Genomic DNA, 10,110 nt, shown 5'->3' on the forward strand with positions numbered 1-10,110 from the left:
TTTCTGTAATTATTACGTGTCTATCTACAAAATGAAACCAGTTCCAAAAAATTGTCAACATCCCTATTATACACATAAGGTGTAATAGAAAATTGATTTTGAAAATATACATACATATGTACATGGAATCATACAAATTCGTAGCTCTTTCAGAAAACATATCAAATATTATAATTAAACATTTATAATTAAAGTATAACGGCAGGTTTAACAACAATTTTACTTAATTTTTGTGTGCAATTACTTTGTTAATAAAAATAAAGCCAAAACTTGAAAACACTGAACTGCTGTTCGCCAAGGCGCCCTGCGGCATGTTTTATTAATTAAACCGGACAAGTTCGAGTCGGACTCGCACACTAAGGGTTACATACCATTACGCAAAAACCGGCAGTAAAATCACGTTTGTTGTATGGGAGCCACACTTAAATATTTATTATTATATTCTGTTTTTAGTATTTGTTGTTATAGCGGCAACAGAAATATACCCGTTTGGGTACGGAACCCTAAAAACCATTGCTGGCATTTCTCACTAAAGCGTAATTTCGACTCTTTTGTTATCACAGACATAATGTTATGACCATAGGTACCTATTTCTGGCAAACAACGAAATATCAAAGATAAATTAGCTATTGTTTAATGTAAGACTCTGTTGAAACAAAACATGCCTATAGGAAAGTATTTATATTGTTTTATGATTATATAACGTTTTTGTGTAAACAGATAAACACCATAAATATTTCAGAGAGCTGTGCCAATATTATTTTGGTTCGCGAGTCAGCGTGCGATTTATGTCTGTACGGCAAAAGTTATTAGCGTTCGGCCGATAACGCGATTCCAGCTGCCGCTCCGCTCGGTGCTGGTGCGAGCATGACCACGGCCTGGTGCCTACTGCGGCGACGGCTGCCAATACGGCCTCATGGCCACACATTTTTAAATTAAGGCCTAACCTCAAAAATACATACATTTTGAGATGTGATACACACAGAGTAGGCCACAGAGTAGGCGGCGCGCTCATTCTCTGTTTAATATTCTATTATTCTAATATAAAATTCATTGGTCATCATATGACGTTACCTAGTCCACTTTATCAAGTAAGCGGTTTGATCCACCCTTAAGGCATGGTCACTCTGCTATCCCTATCTACTTACTAATACCTAGCTGTGTCTTTCATGATAAATAGCTTTGTGTCGGTGTGGCGATGGCGTGGCATGGCGTGGCGTGGCGGCAGATGCCCACGCCCCGCCCGCGCGTTGTGCATCGCCTAGACGCACGACGCACGTCAACTCGGATCACTTCTCCTGTAGCTGGCAACCGCCACTCTGCCGCCGCATGCTTGCTGCCTTTTATGTAGGCACTTATTTATAACATGACAGCTAATTGACCTCACTCGGAGTCGTGACGCCAATAGGCAACAGTCTTTTGTCGTTTAATGGCAGCTTCGTAATAGCAGAAGCTAAGTAGTAAATAAATAGGCAAGTTAAAAATATACAGCTATACATATAGTTAAAGATAACTGCCGCGTGCCGTGTCATTGTTGTTGGTAACGGTATTTTGCCCTTTGGTGAGGTAGATATAATAAACACATGACTTTTCTCTCCATGTTTGCAAAGGTTTTCTTATGAATTAAGTAGACACATACCTGCATATACAGGGTGCTTCCTGTAACAGGAGCAATAAATTAAACTGTAGGCTGTACTCCTCAAACTGACCAACATTTGTTCATCAACTTTTTAAAATAACTCATGTTTTGATTTGTATTACACTTTAAAGTTTATTCTAAGACGCAATGTATTGCAAATTTTGTTATGTTTAAAGCGTGACAAGCCACGTCAAACACACTGATGTCAGCGTACATTGAAGGCAATATTTATTTTGTATGAAAAAGAGGAAGTCTAAAGGATTCATAATTTTTAAAAGTTGCTGAACAAATGTTGGTCAGTTTGAGGAGTACAGCCTTTAGACATATTTAATTACACAAACGGGTCTACCGCGATATAATTTCATTGTTTTTACCTTTAATTCCAACGTTTCAGCTGATTTCCGTGACCACAGCTATCCGTGACCACAGCTGGTGCAACTCAGCTGAAACGTCGGAATTAAAGGTAAAAACAATGAAATTATATCGCGGTAGACCCGTTTGTGTAATTAAATATGTGTACAAAACGCGAGAGTTTAAAGTGTTATACAGCCTTTAGTCTAATTTATTGCTCCTATTACAGGAAGCACCCTCTATAAACGCCTATGTAGTAAACAATGTGGTCAACAAAGGAAATAACAATGAAGACAAAATTGAAACCACAAGAGTAAATAGATTTGAATGATGATTGAACAGGTTGCCGGTGTCGGGGAGGATGGAGCCGCCGCCGCCATCAGCCGCGCCACGTGTCCTCGCCGCCGACTCCACGCCCCACCATGTAAGTTACTCCCAGAATGTGAAACAGCCATACATCTCCCACCGCTTCATCTACGAGAGCTTTGAGGGGTTTCAAAAGAACATTGTCATAGTCAGACGTTCCAACTTAGTGCAAAAACCCTGCCAGGTCGTTATAGGGTCATTCGGGTTAAGAGCACGCACTTTATTTTCTGATGTCCCAAATATGTACTAATTTCAAATTTTCTTATTGGTGACACATAAAACTTCACGGAAAATTTAATGTACTTAAGTATTTTGATAATTTTAACAGCTTTACGTTTAATATTAACGATTTTTTACAAGCTTTTATTTAACTTGCCCTGTTAGCACGTATGTTAATTTGTTAGTGTGGGTCAAATCTTGGAACCTAAATTTGACCCATTTAATTAGGAATTGGGTTATTCAACTTTTTCTTGTCACACGTTGCTATGGTTACGGTCTCCTGAGTCACTCTTAAAATTCTAGGTTTTTCGTATTTAAATGAACCAAACTTGCATTTTATGGTAGTTATAAGACCTTTCCATAATGGGACATCTAGGTACTGAGCATGTTAGTAGAACATGGTACAGCAGTTCTTCTAACATACTACTATTGTCTCCTCGCTGATGGGACAAAATAACCACAAGAAATAGTTGATTATAACATAGGGTAAAACTGATAGGGTACTTACTTCCCGTTGACCTAGAACTCTATGAAATTTGGCAAGTAACAAGTGCCTACCTACTACAGGGAACAATCTGAAAACTATAAATATGTAAAAAAAAGTTATATTTGTACGGCCACGGCTGACGAGTCTGACTCGCACATGCCCGGTTTTTTCTTTTTAGGTACGGAACCCTAAAAATGACCGCCGGCTTGAATTACTTCATTTTTTACGGATGATTCACGTCACGCTAGACCGGACCGGGGCTGGGCCGGAGCAGCCGGTGCTTCGTTTTATATGGAAAGCACCACGTGATCACCGATTAGCCGTCATAGAAAATGACATGTCGGACCCTCGGCCCGGTTAGCGTGAGTCATCCTTTACCCGATCCCCGATTATAATGAAAATTGATGTATGATTATGTATGAGGAACTGAAAGGCCCTTTAACATAAATCCATAGTCCTAAATTGTAATAAAAACGGCTTTCACCTAGATCTTCCACATTTTTAAAGCTAATTACATGGTTTAACACACGTATTGTAGGTAGTCGTTAGTTACTCTTTAGTGTTTACGTGAGTTAAATAACCGTATATAATTAGCTTACTGTTAGTATAACTCACGACAGTTTAAATTCGATTCCACATTTTTTATTCAATCGCGTCGAAATTAAGTAGATGATGTCTATTGGCTCCTCTACACGATGGCCCCGCGCTGGACCAGCGAGATGGCCATGCGATGGTTATGGCTCCTCTACACGATGGCCCAACGCTGGACCAGCGAGATGGCCATGCGATGGTTGATAACACGCACTATGGAATGGGCCACGTGTAGAGGCGTACGCGCCATCGCTGGCCCACTACCTTTGATGTGTGGCCGAAAAACCGACACCGCGGTCATCCCATCGCCACCCCGCCACGCCATAAGCCATTCGACACCACTACCCTCTCTACACGCTGGCCCATCTTAGTGGGCCAGTATGACGGGCCATCGTGTAGAGGAGCCATATGAATCCGCTCTATATAGTTTTTGGAGAAACGGAAACTACTTACTAGTTATTTCATACCTTACTATCAAATCCTATGAGAACTGAATTAGGATCCGATGCCTGGCTGTCTAGTTCGGACACATCACGAGTATCACGACGACCCTAAATAATGAATATACTTGTCTTTAGACGCAAGTTCCCAATTTATCTTATGTAACGATGCCAAAGTTTGCGTTATGCCAGTTATGAAAATGTGTTGATGATGTTTTGTTGTTTGATGGTCGTTCCAGCGTAACGAGCGAATTAGCTTTCAGTCGCAACACTAACACTCGCAACGAAACGCAATACCTATTGTTGTTTATCATTCGGGGGATTCATACAATTGATATTATGATAATACACAGTTACCTGAATCAAAGCCCATTTTTTCTCAATCAATAATTTTCTTACGAGATAATATTATTAGCGCCACTTGCACCATCCGACTTACCCTGTGCCCGGGGTTAACTGGTTAAACCTGGAGTTACCATGGTTACCATAAAAATTTGACACAGGATTAACGGTTTAACCGCTTAATCACGGGTTAGTGGGATGGTGCAAGTGGCCCTTAAAGGCTAGATTTAAATTTACGTTTTTATTTTAATAATAGGTAATATTAAACGACAGAAGACGCGACAGGGGGGGAAGCGCTGGTGGCCTAGCGGTAAGAGCGTGCGACTTGCAATCCGGAGGTCGCGGGTTCGAACCCCGGCTCGTACCAATGAGTTTTTCGGAACTTATGTACGAAATATCATTTGATATTTACCAGTCGCTGTTCGGTGAAGGAAAACATCGTGAGGAAACCGGACTAATCCCAATACGGGCCTAGTTTACCCTCTGGGTTGGAAGGTCAGATGGCAGTCGCTTTCGTAAAACTAGTGCCCACGCCAATTACTGGGATTAGTTGCCAAGCGGACCCCAGGCTCCCATGAGCCGTGGCAAAATGCCGGGACAACGCGAGGAAGATGAAGATGATTAAACGACAGAAGGGGAAGGCTCCTGTTCCGAGTCGTTCGTGGTGCAAAGGCTGTCCAGCGGGCTCAGCACGGTTCTATTTTTATCCACTATCACTAAGCCCGTCGCTTTCGCACTTACATACTTGTTAGAACGTGACAGGTATGGTGATAAATGATAAAAATGCGACCGTGCTACTAGGGCTGTCCATAGTAATACTTAGGTATACAGTGTGGAAGTGCTGCTAGCATAATGGGCACCTTCGCACTAGGAACGGCAGGAAGCGGTGTGTTATTATAAATTTATAGTTTAGATTTTTAGTTTTAAGTTAAAGTTGTAATTTTATTTGTATCCTTAATTGTGTACCTATAGGTATTAAAACTATCCTAAATTAGTATAGGTATATGAACTTATATTACCTATGATAAACTATTCTTTTGACGCTTGATCGTGTTGATCAGTTAAAGTTGTGCGCAAATATATCGAGCGACGATACAAACACCTCCCCTGCCCTTGTTTATGCCCTTGAAACAAAAAAAATAACCCCATGACAAACTTTTCTCGGTAGAAACTCACAGTATATACTACCGACGGGCAACGGGGCTTAAAACGAACGTAATAAAGTACAGAGTCTAGAGTTTTTAGGTTAGTTAGTTAGTGTTAATTATAATAGGTAATTTAAAGCATCTCAGGTGACCAGTGCGCTGGCAGCTATTTACTTCTGCCAGAGAATAAAGGATGACTCACGTTAGTCCGGGCCGTGTCCGGTCCGAGCCTTCCGGGGCTTCGTTTTCTATGAAATGCATCAAGTGATCACCAATTGAAGTGCTGGTGGCCTAGCGGTAAGAGCGTGCGACTTTCAATCCGGAGGTCGCAGGTTGAAACCCCGGCTCGTACCAATGAGTTTTTCGGAACTTGTACGAAATATTTGATATTTACTAGTTGCTTTTCGGTGAAGGAAAACATCGTGAGGAAACCGGACTAATCCCAATAAGGCCTAGTTTCCCCTCTGGGTTGGAAGGTCAGATGGCAGTCGCTTCCGTAAAAACTAGTGCCTACGTCAAATCATGGGATTAGTTGTCAAGCGGACCCCAGGCTCCCATGAGCCGTGGCAAAATGCCGGGATAACGCGAGGAAGAAGAAGAAGAGAAGCATCAAGTGATCACCAGTCATCTGTCATAGAAAAGTAAGCGTCGGATCTCCGGCCCGGATACGGCCCGGTCTAACGTGCATCATCCTTAAGTCTGGCCATCCAAGGAGATAACGCTGCCAGTCTTCTGTGCACCATAACTCATGAAGGCGACCTGGGGAGCATTTTTTAATTACCTATAAGTTTATTTTATGATTTATAATTAGGTTTTATGATTAGTCAGTTTATTAATTTTTTCCGTACCTATATTTTAATTTTACCTATGTTATTTTAAATTATCGTTTTATTAAGAAAATCAAAAACTTAATTACTCCTTCAAAATAATTTATCATTACTAAATTAATTTAGAGTCCCAAGTTGGTCGTGCCTTGTGTAGCTAAATAAACCTTTAAACTTTAAATTTAAAAAGTTCCCTTTCGCGTTATTTCAGTTCGGATAAGTTCATGTAGAACTGAACTGTCCTAACTACTTACTCAGCAGTTTGGATGTGAATGTAAGTAGGTTCGTAAATTATGAGCTCAATCCCGTGTCGTGTAGACAGGCGGTCGTCGCCACCACGCTTGTCTGAGAGCTAAAAGCTTTTTGGTTCATTGTCTCAAGGAATATCTTTATTTATATAGGTAAAAACAATAGAGGATGACTCACGCTAGACCGGGCCGTGCACGGGCCGATGAGTCCGACACGTCATTTTATATGACGGCTGATCGGTGATCACGGTGCTTTCCATAGTAAATGAAGCGTCAGAAGCTCCGGCTCATTCTATAAAATCCGGCCCAGCATGAAAACTAAAGTAATTCAAGATGACAGCCGTTTTTTACCATTTAGACTTCGGATTCCTATTAATTAGCCCAAGTCTGACAAGTAAATTGCGGCCAAATTTTCATCATGATTAGAGCAAAAAAAGAATAAATTCAAAATGGCGGTCGTTTGTTCCAATGTTGACTACGGATTCATATTCAGATCCTAAATTATCAATTTTGTCATGATCAGGACCAACGAATTAAATAAAGGAGAAATTCAAAATGGGCGAACTTAGATCACAGACGTGAGGATTATATGACCCCCAAAAACATCCAGTTTCCCGAGTACCCACCACAATAGGCTAGATGACAAATTTTCATTTATGGTATCAATCAATCAGGTTTGTTTTTAAGATCAAATGTCTATATGGGACCCATTGCATTAAAACAATACATAAGTCAGAAATGATAGTCAAAGTCAAAAAAAAACTTAAGTTTTGAAAATTTTAGGTGCTGTATTTTTGTATTATTTCCATATATTTTTTTGATAACCACAATATTGTGATAAATTGCTCATTTGCTATCTATTTTACTAGATTTTGTTATAAAATTCAACATGTGTCATCATCCCTGTTGTCCTGACAGCAGTACCTACCACCTATGTAGGTACCTACCTACACGCACTTTCTTGCAAACGAGTGACCAATATAGCAAGACCCCTCACAAATAGCTAGGTACAACAATTAACATCCAGCTCCATAACATGCAAAAAATGTAATATCTCTACAACACGTTTTACCTAGTTACCTAATTTCTTTTAAATTAGAACAAACAAACTATCCTCTGATAGTTCAGTTAAAATACATCGAAATGCCGGGACGTGCCCCTAACCAGCGGGGTGTTCCAAGGGATTACTAGTTTTTATTACTAAATAATGTAACTAAATAAAAATAAAATGAGTATTAGGATGGATGTGTGTTGTGTGGGGCAAACCAAGCGACGACAACGCGTGGCATTACAGAACAATCATGGGGCCATAATACCATACCAGTCTCAATGCTATGCACGGAACGATTATCAAAAACATTTAAAAATTGAATTAAATAGTCATTAGGTAATTCATTAGCTAGGTATCTGTAATACCTAAGTACGAAGTGAAAATAAACCTTAGGCACGAAGGCAGAGACACACATTAAGTCATAGGTAGGAGGGAGGGTCGGTGCAAATTAGTTCATTAATATCTGGGAGACCGAGCTTTGCTCGGAAAACATATAAAACTCAAAAATGCGCATTTTCCCACAGATAAGACTTAGCTAGATCGATTTTTCGTCCCCCAAAACCCCCAGAATCGAAATCGTTAGAGCCGTTTCCGAGATCCCCAAACCCAAAATATAAATAAATATATATATAAATAAATAAACAAGAATTAATTGCTCGTTTAAAAGTATTTAGATATTAGATATTTAGATAGATAGATAAGTAATACATATTAAATATATGTACTGTCAATAAACATAAGAACGAATTGCCAGAATACCTATGAAGCTAAAAAAAGAAAATAGGTACCTTTATTCCCTCACGATAATACTTATTCATGTAGACGTTTACACGGATGATTCAATATACGCAGGGCTTTTGGGAGCTCTTACCAGACAATAAACGAATTTATGCTCACATACCCTACTTAGATTAGAATGTATTGGTTGTACGAGGGAGCATAATGACAGAAAATTAGAAGGAAACTAAAGATATGGCGCACTGCGCGAAACTTGCGACAGGAGGTATATTTTTTATTTAAATTATCTACTCTAAAAATATACCTACTTCTGTTTAAAATATTATTGCTCGTCAGGTCCCACGGCTATATCACTATTTTATAGGCACTTACTAAATTTATACAGCTAATAATTATGGTATACAGGGTATGGGATATTATGGTATACATCGAGCCCTGTTTTTGTGGTTTTGGTTGGAGTTTATTGAAAATGTGAAAAAAATAAAAAATACCAGCGTTATGTAAAATTTCAGCGACAATGCAAAAATTAGTCATCATATTAATTAGTATACAATAGGTACTAGCTGATGATGGCCGCGACTTCGTTCGCGTGGATTTGTATGTCGGTGGTAATATATTCTACATGAGCATAGAGCCTTATGCAGCAAAAGATAGCAGTCTTCTTCTTCTTCTTTCTTTGCCATGCCCTAACGGATGTTGGTAGAAGTAGGTAGGTTGGCAGTAGGGACAATTAATCATTTGTTAATAATTATACAAAGCATGAGATTTGTCTGTCACAAACTATACTTATGAAGTTTCAAGCCCCTAACTGAAAGAAAAAAAAAATTCGTTAGAAAGGGAGAAGGATTCTAACGAGAAATTTTTCAAATCCACTATTGAAAAAAAAATTCGCTTCCGATTCAAACTTTCAACCTATTTTCTTCACCTTGAGGGATGAATTTTCATAAACGCTGAATTTCGTTTTTTTGTTTTTTAATATAATACCTGTTTACAAAGTTTCAAATTCCTAGTTCAAAATAAAACTTGAACCCCATACAAACATTCATCCATAATCACCTTAAGGATTTGAATTTCTTAAAATCGCGTCTTATCTCTCGTCAGCGTGGCATTCTTAAAATTATCAAAATACTATAACCTAGAGGACACCTTCTCCAATAACTTAACATACAAACCTAAAAATACTTGATATATAATAATATGCAATGGTTCAGTCTAAAAAGCCTACATTTGTAGGTAGGTACCTTAAATGAGAACCCTCCGGTGGCACTTTAAGAATAACGGGCACGAAATTAATATACTAGCTGCACCCTAGTAGGGGAGGGGGTAGGTATGAAAATGTAAACCGAAGCTTGAGGTGAGGACCGTGCCGTGTTGGCAAATACGTGAGGCGGACACTCGACAGAGCTAGAGCGTGCCGTGTTGGCAAATAGGTACGTGAAGCGGACAGAGCCTAGCTAGAGCGATGTTATCGCTCAGTAAACTTATTAGCTTGCTCATGTCACCGTATCTCTGTATCTCTCTCCATGCTGATATTAAATCTGTCCATTACTAAGTGATATCTATGTTTTATTCCCTTATGAAATACCTATTATGGTTACTACTTACAGACTTCAAATCTTCTAGTAAAGGAATCTTAGAATACTATGTTCTATAATTCACAAAAAAAAAT

This window comes from Cydia amplana, chromosome Z (genome assembly GCF_948474715.1).
Source record: "Cydia amplana chromosome Z, ilCydAmpl1.1, whole genome shotgun sequence".
Lineage (NCBI taxonomy): Eukaryota > Metazoa > Arthropoda > Insecta > Lepidoptera > Tortricidae > Cydia > Cydia amplana.